Raw genomic sequence first — 14,969 nt, forward strand, 5'->3', positions numbered from 1 at the left:
ACTTCCTGCTTAGGAGCAACAAAAAGAAAAATATAATCAAGTTCTAAACCAAAATACCAAACACCACATAATTATGAAACAAATCCAATATTGATAAAGACATAGAGAAATTAGGGGAGGGTACCTGAAATAACTTGATTGTGTGCTGCGAGAAGGCCTAATCACCAAAAGAAAAATTAAATAATATCTTTTGAAAACACATCAAAAATCAAAAATCATAGTTTCAAGGAGAACAACTAAAATAATAAGAACCCTAATTTAATATACCTGGGATTATAATGGATTTGACAGATTTTTCACGCGTCTGGATTTATAATGGAGCGTTTGCACAAATCCTTCATGGGTATGTTTTAATCTCATTGACTGCAAAGAAGAAAACGGAAAAGCATTATTTAATGGATTCAACAAAGTTATAAAATCCAATGTTGTCATGGGCGTAAGGCGCCGCGCGGCGTCGGGTGTAAAATCCTGAGCCGCAGCGAGGCGCGGCGAAGAACTATAATTCCCACGCAGGTTTTTATACTATCAAAAAATAACTAATAAATGTTATGTTTTTGACATAACTCATAATTACTTTAAGATTTTCTATATTAGCTTGTAAATCTTAATGAAAAATATTTTCAAAGAATTTGGAATTGTTCTTTTTCCTTTAACATAAACAGCTAGGAATGATCTGTGTGTTGACATAATTATCTTAGGATATTAATGTATGACTTAATGATAAATATTTTCAAAAGATTTTGGCAATATCTATTTTCCTTTTTTGGCATAAAATACCACTTTGGAGCCCTGCAAACTGGCGCCTTGGATGGAGCGCCTAGAAAGGCGACGCCTGGGCGTCACATTTTAAAAGTGGCATCTCCTCACCCACTGCGAGGCGCCCAGTTCAAAATAAGGCCACTTTGGCACCTAGGCGACGCCTTTGACAACATGGATAAAATCTCAAGATATGGCACTTAGTCAAAACACCTTGTCAGTTCATAACAAACTAACAAAAAGAAAATAGACTTGCCAAGTCGTGCCTTCACCAATCTGCTCCAATATCTCGAAACAATCCACGAAGAAGGATACCGAGAAAAATTAACCCCAAAGAAACAGTATTCCACTTCTAATTACTTACTAAACAACTATTGAAATCAAGTAAATTTACTATTAAAACATACTTTGCACACAGAATCTTACCAAGGCCGAAACCCACCTAAGAATCGAAAAAAACACAACAGGTTTCCTTAAATTCAAAGCTAGGGTTTTCATTAAAATTTCATGTTAATTTGAAATTCAGTAATCAAATCCATACAAAAAAGAAGAAACAAACGAACCTCTTAAGAAAGACACTCAGGATAATCTTCTCTGAGAAGAGCACAATATTCAGGTTCTCTAAAATTTGACATACACTCACTGAAATCTGTCCAGTTTGTTCCCTGTAATTCCCCTTCCTGATGCCATATCGATAACAAATCTCTCACTCTCAGGAGATTGATCGATTTAATTTCAGCTCCGAATGAATCTTCTGGGTGATGTCAATGGCTATCAATCTTTGATGACAAAGTCTTTTACTTTTCACCCACACCTACCAACCTAACAATTTCGTAAGTTTTCCAGCCGTCCAATCACTACTCCATCCGGAGCTTACCGACCGCCGGATCGAGGTCCCCATTAGATCCTGTCCGTTGATTGACTCTTTGATCACATAGTCAAAGTGCATGTCTTTTTATCACAATAAACTAGGTATCACCGGGCCTTACGGCCCCAGCTCAACCTCTCATTACAGTTTTAAGTGTATATACATTAAAATAGACTACAACTTAGTTAATGTATCCAAATATTTTAAAAGACTACAACGTAGTCAATGTAATTATTTGGACCCTTATGGTCTTCACATGTACTTCTGATAGTCATTTAATCCGAAACCAAACCTATGTCGTCAAATTGCACTCGGCTTCCCACATTCTTTCTTCAGTTATCCATGTTAACATTGTATTTTTGTTGCAGATGTTCTTTGAACCTTAACATCATACATTTTTTTAAACATTTCGTTCATCTTTGTTATAGTATTTCCCAAAAATTTCAATTTGCTTTTCAGATCCATGATTATGGAAAAGACTCTTATTATCACGCTCTTTGTATATTTATTCAATTACTTGTTCTCCTGGAAATGTAATCAGTTCTCCGTCTATTTATTTCACTATTTTCTTCTTTAAAACAATATCTGCAAAACAAAAATTGCCTAATGTTTTTAATGCTACAAAGAATTTTTGTAGTTCTTTTGCATTCAACCCTCCATTAGACTCTGAATCTTCTCTGAAAGTTTTCCCAGTAATAAGCTTCAAGCATATTACTCTCACGCGAAAATAGATGGGTTGTAGAATTTGTTTTCTGCATTGTTGATTTCGTCATGTCATCCAATTCTAAAAATTGACTAAACGTGAAGCTATTCAGTCTTTTTCTAACTTTTGATATTGTCCAAACTTTGTCAGCTCATGTTTTGTCTTCTCTTTTCATTGTACATATATATGATCCAATTGTAATGATCTTTAATATGATTTTTTCTAGATTTCGAAAACTCAATTGGATAATACTACGAAAACATGGTCTCTTACCAATATTGTTCTCCATTTATATACCGTGTGAACTCATATTTGTCATCGTAATCCATTAGTTTTATATTAAGGAAAAAAGGGTGTCGTGTGTATGCTTTCTTTTATGGTGTCGTACCTAACAATGATTGTTTGATAATGATTTTTTCTTCATATATTGAACTATATATTTTGATCTGAAGTTTTAATTATATCTAGTCAAGGAGAGATATTTTTCTCTTTCTATTGTTCAATAGTCCATATCTTTTATTGTTCTTAAACTTAAGCGGTTGTAATATGAAAACTTTGTTATTTTCGAGTTTATATAGTAGCAGACCCTGTTATTCTGTTGATAACAACTTGTGATTTGTATGCTTAATTACATGCCATTTTTTTTACTCTCTTATATATCTGCACATAATATCGCATACAGAGATGTAATAAGTAAACATTTATAAAAATATGTTAAAAAAAGTATAATTATAATGCAAAAGAATGATCTCAAACATTGTTTGTTGTTGTCCTATTTATAGGTTTTATAGAAGCATGGTTAAGGAAATCAATATTTCCATATGATTCAAACTGTAGTAGTTTCCCCATTGAGGAAATCGATTTCCTAAGAGAACTTAAACTGCTGAATCTAATTTGTCGTTCTTTATCACAACTAAGTTAAAATTGAATTTATATTGTAACTGACTTTGAAAATTGTCTAGTTTCAGGAAACTGTATAGATTGTTTCACAAATTTTTGTAACTTTTTAGGTATTCTGGAATTAGTAGGACCTGTAGATTAGATTTATCCATTAAATTTAAAAACTACTGTTGTAAAATCTTAAATTGAGCATTACAAAGATATGACAATTTTTAGGTTATCAAAATTGAATATTATCGTTATATTGTCTATGTTATTGAAATTTATATTTTCTTGAAATGAATCATTATATTGTTAAAGGCACATTATTCAATCGCTAGAAATGTGCACTCTTGTACGAATTGTAGTCATTCTTGTTTCGCATAGTTCGTAGGGTTTGAAATGCTATCAGGTGTGCTTGTATTTCAAGGTTGGTAGTGCATATATCATCTAGATGAGTCACCTTATCTTTTTCAGGGTAAGACATGTCAATGAACATCATCTATATATAACTAAGTGGTGATGCGACAGAGATGTGCTTACTGAGATCCTTGGTTCCAGACCTTATTATGGTACAAATAATGCTACTTTGCTCAGTGAAATCCTTAGTGATAGATATCATATTTTTGCATGGTAAAACATTGAAAATCTATAATGCTCTAAAAAAATGTCTAACTACTCAAACGAAGGAACTAAAGAAAGCATATATCTAACACACTTTGGAGTTCAAGAAGGTACAAAATATAATACCTCCTATGAAATTCTTTAACTTTTTTATAGTCCATGTTACTTCAACCCGAGTACTACCCCTCCTATAAATATACAACATATATTTCATGTATATAAATATACTATGACTTTCAAAAGTTGTTATACAACGCCATGGATCTAAGTAAAATCCAATGATTATAGTTGATATGAACGGAATAAATCAGACATATTTAAGAACTTAATTCTGGAAATACAGTTACTCCTCATGTACTGCAATTACATTATAAAAATATATGCCTTTCTCATCACACCGTTGAATAGTGTCAATCCCTTTTCTATTTTGTTTACCTAGACTTTATCATGCAAATTTGTGATTACAATAAATGTCAATATTTAATACAATAATTGGCTTTGTTTTTATTGGGGTTCAAAAAAGCCATAGATTGATCTAGTTGTGTTGGCTGTGAATTAGCTCCTTATCTTAAATCTATTATTCAAGAGATAACTGTATATCATAGGTTCATTTAAGTCGTGAGAATTTTATCTTTAATTGCAGAGAATTGGTGCTTTTACTCTTGTTCATTCAACCTTCCATGTATATAAGAAGATGATGAAATCAAGGGTAGTTGTCGGTCGGTTGTGTGCAGGTACATGGGTATTAGAACCACATGCACTACTGCCATTAGCAGTCTCACTACCATCTGCGTTACTATAGTTAGTAACAGTGTTACATTTCGGTGCTACGATGAAAAATGAACATCACATGACCTGTAGATTACCAAATAACTAATCATAAACATCCCGAAAAACTTGCACTCGTGACTTGTTAACAATGAAAGTCTTATTTTCCTTAAATTTCCGTTGTAAATTTGTAGCATGGATTATAATTTTTCCATCAACGTTAATCCGTATCTCTGATTCTCTTGGACATGTTTTTGAATTTTCAACAACAATTTCATGTTCTTTCTGCTTTTGGATCTAAATTTTCTCTTGTTGAAAAATATTCCTTTCTAAGGATTTTTTTTTTCTTATTAATTATTGTAGCATCTATTAATGAAGGTCAAGATTTGGTTCTTTTGTATGCTTTTTCTTAATATATCCGGACAAAAGAACAACCTCATTTTCTGATACCAATACAACATAATAATATGTTGAAGGCTCAGGGACTACCTGCGAATTTGGTAGAAAAAAGATCTGAAATGCATTTACTCGTTTCTGTTTTCTATATTGGTGAAACAATTCGCCATAAACTCCAGTTATCTTTCTCAGCTGCATTTCCAGACACTTCACGTAATCCCACTGGGTTGTCCAGATAATTTATTTAGGCAAAAGAGGATGAACTGTTATAATTATATCATGCTTACTTGCCAACATGGACAAAAACGTAGGAGCCAAAATGATTCTTGAGCTTCCATTAAATAAATCAAAAAAGAACATATCATACCCTAAAAAGTTAAAAGTGACCAAATTCGAAAATACTCAAAACTAAACTAAGATTATAACTGTGGCATCTGCTTTTATACACAAATTTTTTAAAAGGACTCAAAGATTGGGAAATAATTAGTTTAAACGACAAATTTAAGTTTCAATTCCACATACAAAAAAAACTCAAGGAGAACCTAACTAACTCTAGCTCGTTGTTGCTGTTAGACGATAAAAGATGTAACTAAATGAGGAATGTGTGATGATCTGTAATTCTTTCTCTTTATCTATGTTCTCACTTAGTCTTAGTAGTATAATGTGTGTAGGGGGTCTATAGCGGGTTGCAACGCTATAGCATTTAAAAAAAGATGTAGTTATGTTTTCTATGGTTCCACCTAATCTTGTTATTGTGCCTCAGGAGTGTGGAAATTTAAAAAGAAAAGACATGTATTGTGATGGATACTGGAACTGCAACTATCTATTATCTATTTTATCGTTGATTCTTCACATGTTCATGCTTGAGTTAAGTTAATGTAACCACCTATCGTCAATTGCATTGCTAAATTAAATATCCAAGCATCTTGAGAAACTATACCCGATTATTGTAAATATTATTTTTCCAACTCAGTAAGTACGATCTGTTGTCAGAAGTACTGACCATATAACTTGATAAATATTTTCTCAGAGATGATACCTTGTCATATCCCCAGTTCACTAACACCTGGAGATATTCACTTGACTACCCCAACTTGTATTAAAATGTTGTAAGTGCTTGTTGCAGCGAGCAGTTGGAGCTTGACTGAACTGGGAAGACTGGTGCTTCAAGCTATTGGGATAACACCCGAACCTATGTGACATAGTTGTTAAGCAAAAAACTTTACCACAATATGGTCAAATCTGCCAACGAACTCCGGAAACTATGGTAAACAATAAAATATTTCCCTAAGCTAAATTGTCAATAAACTGATTGGTTCAGTATCTAATAAGCACCAGCCGTAAAACCAAAAAAAATAAAATTACTTGATCTTTCATAAGCATTATTATTATAAATACTGCACATCAGGATTCTAGGGAAGAGCATCAATAATCCAAAAACATTATTATTATAAATATGCCACATAAATTCATATAGAATAATAACCCAAAACATTCTAAAAAAAAATCTAAAACAGTGTAACTGGACCTTAAAGTACGTAGAAGCTAGTAACGAACAGAAAATCTTCTAAGAATCCAGTTTTTAAGAAATTGATATATCTAAACTAATCCTTCATTTATGCAGATTAGTTTTCAAAAAATCATTGATCGCGCTCTCTTCATCAACGGAGTCCACTTTTTCTTTTTAGTTTGCGACGGGTGGTTTTGGTTGCTTTGCTTCTTTGTAGTGGTTTAATGTATCGATTCTACCCGTCTAATTAGATGTCTCCTTGTCCTTATCTTTTCTAGCATGTGTAACACTGCTTTCGCAACCTGAACCATGTAAAGAAAAAGAGTTTCATATGTAAACAGTGATTTTTCTAGAAGAATACGGTCCAAATATTTAGTTATGTTTATGGTTTGTTATAGAAGTTAGATAAAATCAACCAAATATAAACTAACCATATTCTTACTATAATATATCACAGCAGTTGCTTCCTGTATATATGGTCTTTTTATTTTCGTTGGGTCATCTCATTTTGGTTGTTGCAGTTGGTTATCATGGGCTGAACGATGTTATATAACACTGCTTACTGCTTTGCGATTAAGATGACTCCATTTAAATATTTATACAACATACCACCATCAACCTTTTGTACTTATTTTCTAGGTAAAACTGATGTTAATGTAATCCAACGATCGTTTTTAATTTAGTATGTCACATGAAAACACTTAAAAATATCATTAACATGCCTATGTTATCCAAGTATATTATCCCATCGATATCGTCCAGTTTTTGTTGCCTAGGTATCATAAGCTAATGATTACTCTTCGTGTATGGGATTTGTTATTGTTCTGGGATTTTAGGCTCACGCCCTTCTTTTGATTTTTTCTTATATTAGGTGTTGGCTTTTTCTTTTCTCTGAATATTCTCAGGGACAACTTTTTCTTGTATTATTATTATTTTTTTATTTGCAGTTTGATGAAGTTTAACATTCCCCACGCGCACATACCAGAAAAGGAGAAAAAACTCTTCTTGCCTTTTTTATTCGTCGATTCTAGGATAACTGAATGACGACCATTGTTAAATGTGAACATCACCATCCCATTAGATGAGAGTCAAAGTACAACGTAACTTACGTGGATCGTGATGGGCATTTTTTATCTAACAATTCAAAACATGTAAGGGACCTAGTAAAAGTGCAAGCTTACAATGCCCAAATATATCCTAAGTAACTGAGAACGATGTTGGATTCCTACACAACAACTATGTCTCACGTGTTCTCATTAACATTACATTTACTTGTTCGATGACCTAATTATTGACACTTGGTTCTTGATAATTTGTTTTCTTGACAACTCTTGACACTCGGCATATCACGAAGACCAAGATCCCCTCATCCCATTTTTCTTTCAAACATTGTACAACTCTTGAGTGAAGACTTGACACATCGTAAGTACAACTGGATGCATAATATTCATCAACATGTGACAGTAATAAGAACAAACATACACGTTGATGTGGCAACTAAACATTTGTGTCGGATTCAGTTGGAAGGAAAACATATTTGCGTGGTATGTCTTACGTTAATTACATATTATTAGGTCTTTTATATCATTAATTCTGCCAACGATAAATAGGATATCCAGGTTCGTCCGAACATATACAACCACTTAACGTTTGAAAAAGAATTGGGTCAGTTTTTTCCCCAAAATTTCAAAACTTTTCAAGATTTTTTTACCCGATGTTGGGTTAACAATAGTGGCTGCATCTGATCAAGAAACTGTTAAGGCATGCAGATGCTCAAAACCTACCTTCTTTTTACTCTGTAATCTTACCTTCTTAACTGGGACACTCATATGAAAATTCTTTTCTCTGAAAAAGACATCAGTTAGGACGTGCTATTCCTTCCAACCATAACTCGATCTAACCATATTTTGAAGATGTACAGTTGCAAGATAAGTGAAGATTCCAAAGGCATGCTATGAACGAAGGAATTAAATTAGATGAATCAGATGAGTATTATTCGAATCATTGAAGGGCACACTGGGAACATCATGGGGACTTTGTGAAGTTTTTTTTTAATATCCGGGATTTCGGACACCTTAGATGAAGCTTTATATTCCAGTTTGAAGAGTTCAAGTGAGTCCCTGATTTTTAATCAGTACTTAAGTGCAAGTATCCAACAAAGGATGACTTTGCTGAAATAAGCTTTAAATAAAAGACCCTCGTAATACTATATTCCGACTCGAGCATTTGAGGGTCTTCCTAGTGCATGACTTACATGGGTAAAGAATCCCAAGTTAAAGGAAAAGTTGTTGTTTCTTCTTCTGTACATGTATAATTTATTTTTCCCTTGTTTCGTCATGGCACACACCGCCCAAAAACATAAATATTGTACATCATATGATGATAGTAGTAAAGAAATGATGAATCTTTACCTACTCAGGTCGAAAACCAACCCTTTATGTCCCTTTACTCTCATGGTAGGCCTGGTGGCGCTGTTGTTGATTTACTGTGGCTCTTATTCTTTCTGTTAGAAGAGTGGGCATAACAACAACAACAAAAAGAAACGGACAAAACTGTTACAGGTTTTAGTATGTTATCGGTAGAAATCTGTTGTTTCAAGTTAGGAATCTGTTGTAAGTTGTTATAAAAAAAGTTAGGAATCTGTTGTTTCAACTCATGCTTAGACCTGAAGAACCCCTTTGGTATTCCTTTTGTCCTTCGGTATTTTTTCCCCAGGAATTTCTGGGTTTAAGCATGAGACTATAACAATAAAAATATGTGTACTTGAAGAGAAGGAAATGGCTATGCTGATATTTGGAGAAGTGGGGTGCTACTGCCTTCATTTTCATTGCTCAACGGTGATATGATCCTATTATGATTCGTTCCGTAATAAGGAGCGACAGAGATATCCTCCCTATTTTTGATTTTTTATATTCCTTTTTTCTTTCTTTTTGTGGAGGGCTTGAGCCCCTTTTGTTCTCTTTTTCAATTTTGATTATAAAATCGCCTTCTTTTTTTTTGGGTCTTGCTTAAGAAAAAAAAGTGTACTTGGGAAGAGGTATCAGAGTAGAGGTCCAAAAGATAAATGATAGTACTCCATAAACCTCCCGATAAATCTCATGTAGGGCTCAATTTCCTAGAGAAAGTAATTTTGTACACAGAGAGGAGAAAGAGTGATTCTGCACTCACAGTGGTTTGAAACCGTGAAATGTCCAATCACCTAAAATCACTCCGAGACTCTAGTAGGGCTCATTTCCTAGCGAATGAGGACTGTTTTGATTTGAACCATCTTCAAGTTCTGGTGAAGATACCAAATCTTAACATGATTAAAAAAATTAATATCCACCGAGCTCTTCGGAGTGCACACAAAAAGTTTAGTGTCAACCAAATCAACTAATAACAAATCTCATTGTGTATTTATGTTGATACAATAAAAATTATTCAGATTTAACTTACTTTAACCACAAATAAGAAATCAACCACATTAATGATGGAGTTCACTGTAGCTTTGGATAGTTCAAAGAAACTTCAAACGATGTAAGCCAGGTAAGAGCAGAATAAGAACAATATTTCAAGATGCAAAGTTGTATGCTTCCAACTTCACTTCACTGATTGCTACATCAATACTCTTTGGGACATAGACACTAAAAGACCAATTCCTGATAGTGTTAGTACCATACTCCTTGGTCCGCCGCCACCCGTACAGGTAAACGGCAAAACCATCCTCTAACCACTTTGTTTTGGGATTGTCCTAAATTATAAAATAATGGGACGAAAAGCAGAAACACTAACCTGGTGCAGAAACACTTTCCCTATCTTTGTTCCAAGGGTCCAATGATTCCACTGGCTTTAGAAATCAAGCAGCGATGCAGTACTGGAAACTCTAATGCGCCCAAAACCACAGTGAGGATAGTTCCACAGTTGCATAGTTTCAAGGTCGAAACATAGTTATATGAGGAAACCAAGGAACGGACAGCAGGTTATATCTCTCCCGCACTAACGACCCCAGCCGCATGACAGCAAAATCAAGGATTGGGTTTGTCCAATATAAGCACCATGAGTTAAGGATTTGTTGAAAAAAGTCACGAATTTAATTATAATCAAATTTCTTTATGTCGGTTATCAATGACCAACAAAGAAATCCCAGTAGACTGGAGTCATAAGAACATGAAAAGAAACTCAGAAATCAAAATAAAAAAGAAAACATCTTAACAACAAAAAAAAATAATTTCTATTCATCATTGCAGGTGTTGAGCTTAGCAAATTCGGGATACTTAACAACAAAGAACAAAAGTAAGATGAAAATTAGGAATTTACCTGTGTTCACAGGTTTGTGTGATAACGCATAATAGAACCCCTAGGTCATTCTGTCCACCTGAAGGACAAAATAGTTGATAAAGTAGTGGAAAATCGAAGTGGATTTTAATTAACACATACTCACCAACTTGGTTTTCTATTTTCTGTTTATCCAGTAAGATTCTAGAAAGAGAGCATATCACATTAATGATTTCGCTATGCAAATCTAGCAAGCTACCCTGCCTTTCTAATGAAACACCTCAAGCTTCTGTGGGGTTGCTTATAGGCTTATATCAAACAGTATGTTTTGTCCCTCAACTGCTGACATGCACAGGAAGGCGGGCTCCGTTGGACTTTCTCCTGTTGCGGCCTTGGCCAGAAACTTAATGGACAACATAATTTCACTTGAATTACCATAATAGTAATTAATAACGTCACCTTATTCCGCCCATAACATACAGACAACTGGTCCTGTCCTTGTTCTTCAAACTGATATTGGGTTAGTGTTGATATATCTAACGACATATGCTTTTATAGGCAGTAAATATTAGATGTCGAAACACTAACTCAATTCGGTCAGAAATCAAAACAATGTCACATCAAAAGCCACCACTCCGTCTATATTTGTCATTTCGCTTCTCAATCATGTGTTGGTTGCGTAACAATTCTACATAGATATCAAATCTTGGCTCTCCCTTATTCACAGATATATATATAGAGATACTTTAAAATGCTTACATGCAATAATTTCATGGTAAAACTGTACATCTTACCAAGCAATGTATAAAGATACAACAGTTTAGAGTTGAAAAATTACCCGTATAAATTATCTTTGTACAAACTCCATAATGGTTATCTCGCATTATCTTTTAGACCTGCATCACTATCGATATCTTATTCTACTTCAGTGAACAAAACATCAACCTTTGTAGTGCCTAATTGCCAGTCGGCTATCATCCTATATAGTTTATATGAACTAAATTGCCAGCCTAACAAATTATATAGCAAATAATGTGTACTTTCTTGACATCTTCAAGGATGATTAACCGGGAATTGGGCTAAACTGATAGCTATGATGTTATGCTAAATAGCTAAGACAACAATATGATCTTACGGGGGCCTCAAAGTTGGATGGCTATAAACAGGAGTGTACAAACATTAATTCATAAACTCACCTTAGAGTGTGACAAATTAAAAATGTATATTAGATCAAAAACAGTAAGCACATTAACCCATTATGGGTATCATCTGCAGGTCAACAAATAATTGAACATTAACCTCGGTAAGAAGTGAGTGATACTGCTGCTAAATGATTTTAATTAAACATGAAGGGAAATGCCTCTTGGTGGGTAAGGAGCTTCAGTATTGTGTGCCAAATTAGATCACCCATTGAAAAATACTAATCTATCTCAAGAAACTACACCAAGTATCTTACTGAATTCTTTTGTTTTTGACTAATATATATTAGTTAATTTAGAAGATGTTGAATAAACTAAAACGTAGTTCTACCTTGCATGAATCCTAGACAACGGTGCAGATCAGAGCTCCTATCACCCACTGAAAGGCTACCGGCGAAGAGAGAGATTTAATTATATCATTTGAAAACTTACTTATAGGTAGTACAGAGTGAATGTTGGTTGATTTAAATATATTTCATTTCTGTAGATCTTATGTCTCGGCATTAGGTACTACTGGGATAGGTAATAGACCCCAATATCTTAAAGTTGTCTACATCTGTCTGATTTATGTGGATCCTTGCAAACTGGTTGAACATGATATGACTTGGGAATGTCAAGTTAAAAAGTGCAGTATGCTTGATCGCAATAAACAGTCAGGCCATCCTATCTTTGTCTGCTAGATAAATGTACGAAAGCTGTTCTCATATTCTGTAAACCGCAGTCACAACTAAGTACACAGAAATATCTCTAGCGACCCTTGAACCCAGCAATTAAGTTGGAGTTATGGAGAAGTAATATTGGCGCAAGCAAGAATATCGTATGGCCTGAGCCACCAGTGAAATTAAAGTTCAAAATTAAGCATATAGAAAAGCACATCACAGAACAATGAGAACATTACCAACTGATAGCATGGCATCCAAGCACCTTCAGCAGGTAATCTCTTAATCATGGATGCAGCAGGCACTGTTGAGACACATCTCTTTAATTAGCATAAACCACTAAAGATTATATAAGCTACTACAGATCCTAGAAAAAGCTACAGAATATCAGCATCATAATTCAGAATTAGGCATATATCAAAGGATTCAAAACAAATCACGTAACAGTGACAATATTACCAAATAATGCCATCCAAGCACCTTAAACAGCCCTAGTTTCAGTATCCTCTCTTGTTGTTGTTGATGATGTTGTTCTTTGCACACAGGTCATTTCCTCCGTCACTGTGGATCGATGGCAGACAATTATCCCCATCAACTAATTTCTCGCCTAAACCCTAACCCAGATCAGTGAACACTACCCAATCTTCAGTTCCATATCAACTTCAAAATCTTCTTCTAACTCATTGTAAACAGCCAACGAATCCATGGAAGCAACCCAATGGAACTAAGCTAGTAATGGTTCAGGCTTTTTGTCGAGCACTCTATATGTTTTCCAATTGGAGGTCTTGTTTCTTGCTTTAGGCCTCGATTTGGTTGCCCCAAGGCTAAGAATCCAAAGCAAACCTATAACGACTTTATCAGACTATCAAGTATTCATGCAAAACACATCCTTCTTCCTTATCTGCTGCCATTGTTGCAGAGAAAGATGCAGAAACAACGAACTGGAGAAGATGTCAGACAAACTGCAGCGTTTTTATAGGTTTTGGAACACGGTTGTATCTAAACTCTTAATTCTTAAACAGGTGAAAGTATTTTATATGGAAACAAATTGGTACGGCGAGTCTTTCCTAGCCGTCCAAGTCAAATTCAATCCGGAACTTCCGGACCTCCGGATGGCAATTTTTGATAAATCTTGTCCACTGATTGACTTTTTGATCAAGGAGACAAACACCACCTTTTTTTTATAACTATGACTAGTTGTCACCCCGGTCTACGGCCGGGTTCAACCTTTTTCGATCTTTGTTTGTTATTTGGCCGGTTGGTCAATATCCTTCCACAAAATTTAAGTCAGTCTGTTATTCTTGGGGTCATGTTTAGTTAATAGGGTCATAGTAACCGAGGCCAACAACCCCGTCCTCGGATTAGAAAATCTATTGTTAAACATAGTCCCCAAATTAAAGTTAGTCGTGTTAACATAGGGCCCTCGACCCGCAATCCCCATGTTTTGTTGATTAGCCGGGGATTATAGCACCGGTCATTGTTGTTTAATCAAGCCTCGGTGTTTAGTTGGTTGGACCAAATTAGCTGGGACCCCGAATACTATATTTTGTTGGTCAGATCAAATCAGTCGGGCTTACAGCCGTGGCCCCTTTTAATACTTACTAACAATAGCCCGTAGTGAGAAATACTAGAACCCCCTACTATATGGGTTCAATATATAGAAACCCCACTAAATGGATCCTTCCCTATCAACTCCATACTTTCACTTTTTAATATTTCTAGACCCAGAACTTTAGATTTCAGGGCTTGGTAATAAAGTTTACGGTTTGCGGAAAACTCGTAATACCAAAAATGCCCTTTACTATATATACCTAATGAAATAGGCTATAGGTTTCATTTCCAGATTCATTTTCATTTTCACTTTATCTCACTTCTCTCTCGTTTTTGCACTGAAGAAAACTAGGGTTCTTTCATCAAACCGAAAAAAACAATTGCAGAGAACAAGAAAACGATTCTCGCTCCATCGATCTTCGCTGATGAAGTTTACGTATTACAGAAGAACGAAAGTAATCGATTTATAGATTTAATCGATTTGATTCAAACAGGTTTAAGAACTGATCATCAATCTACAAGTTCGAATCAGAGGACGAACTTCAAATCTCTACAACTTCGGCACAAATTCAATTTGAATCAGAGTATAAAGATAAGTTTATCTTCTTTTGTAATTCATTTGATACATTTAAGTTGTTCGATTTCGAAAAAGAGGGAGAGAGTAAAAAGCTAGGTTTCAGTGAAGAGGTCGATTTCGAGAAATTTCAATGGCAGAAGTTATTAAAGGAAGTAGTGGAAAACGAAGGGGAAAGACAACAACTGAAGTACCGAGAAATGAAAAAGACAAGACAATGATTTAGAT

At 34.7% G+C, this 14,969-nt stretch overlaps 1 long non-coding RNA gene across 1 annotated transcript; it reads right to left on the reverse strand.

Annotated features, from left to right (window-relative positions):
- Positions 1–9,892: 9,892 nt before the first annotated feature.
- Positions 9,893–13,596, reverse strand: LOC113281148. Its single transcript, XR_003325952.1, has 3 exons — positions 13,076–13,596; positions 11,597–12,920; positions 9,893–10,858 (listed from the first exon to the last, which is right to left on the reverse strand). It is a non-coding gene; the product is annotated as an uncharacterized LOC113281148 (long non-coding RNA).
- Positions 13,597–14,969: the final 1,373 nt, after the last annotated feature.

This window comes from Papaver somniferum, chromosome 5, assembly GCF_003573695.1.
Source record: "Papaver somniferum cultivar HN1 chromosome 5, ASM357369v1, whole genome shotgun sequence".
In the NCBI taxonomy this organism is placed as follows: Eukaryota; Viridiplantae; Streptophyta; class Magnoliopsida; order Ranunculales; family Papaveraceae; genus Papaver; species Papaver somniferum.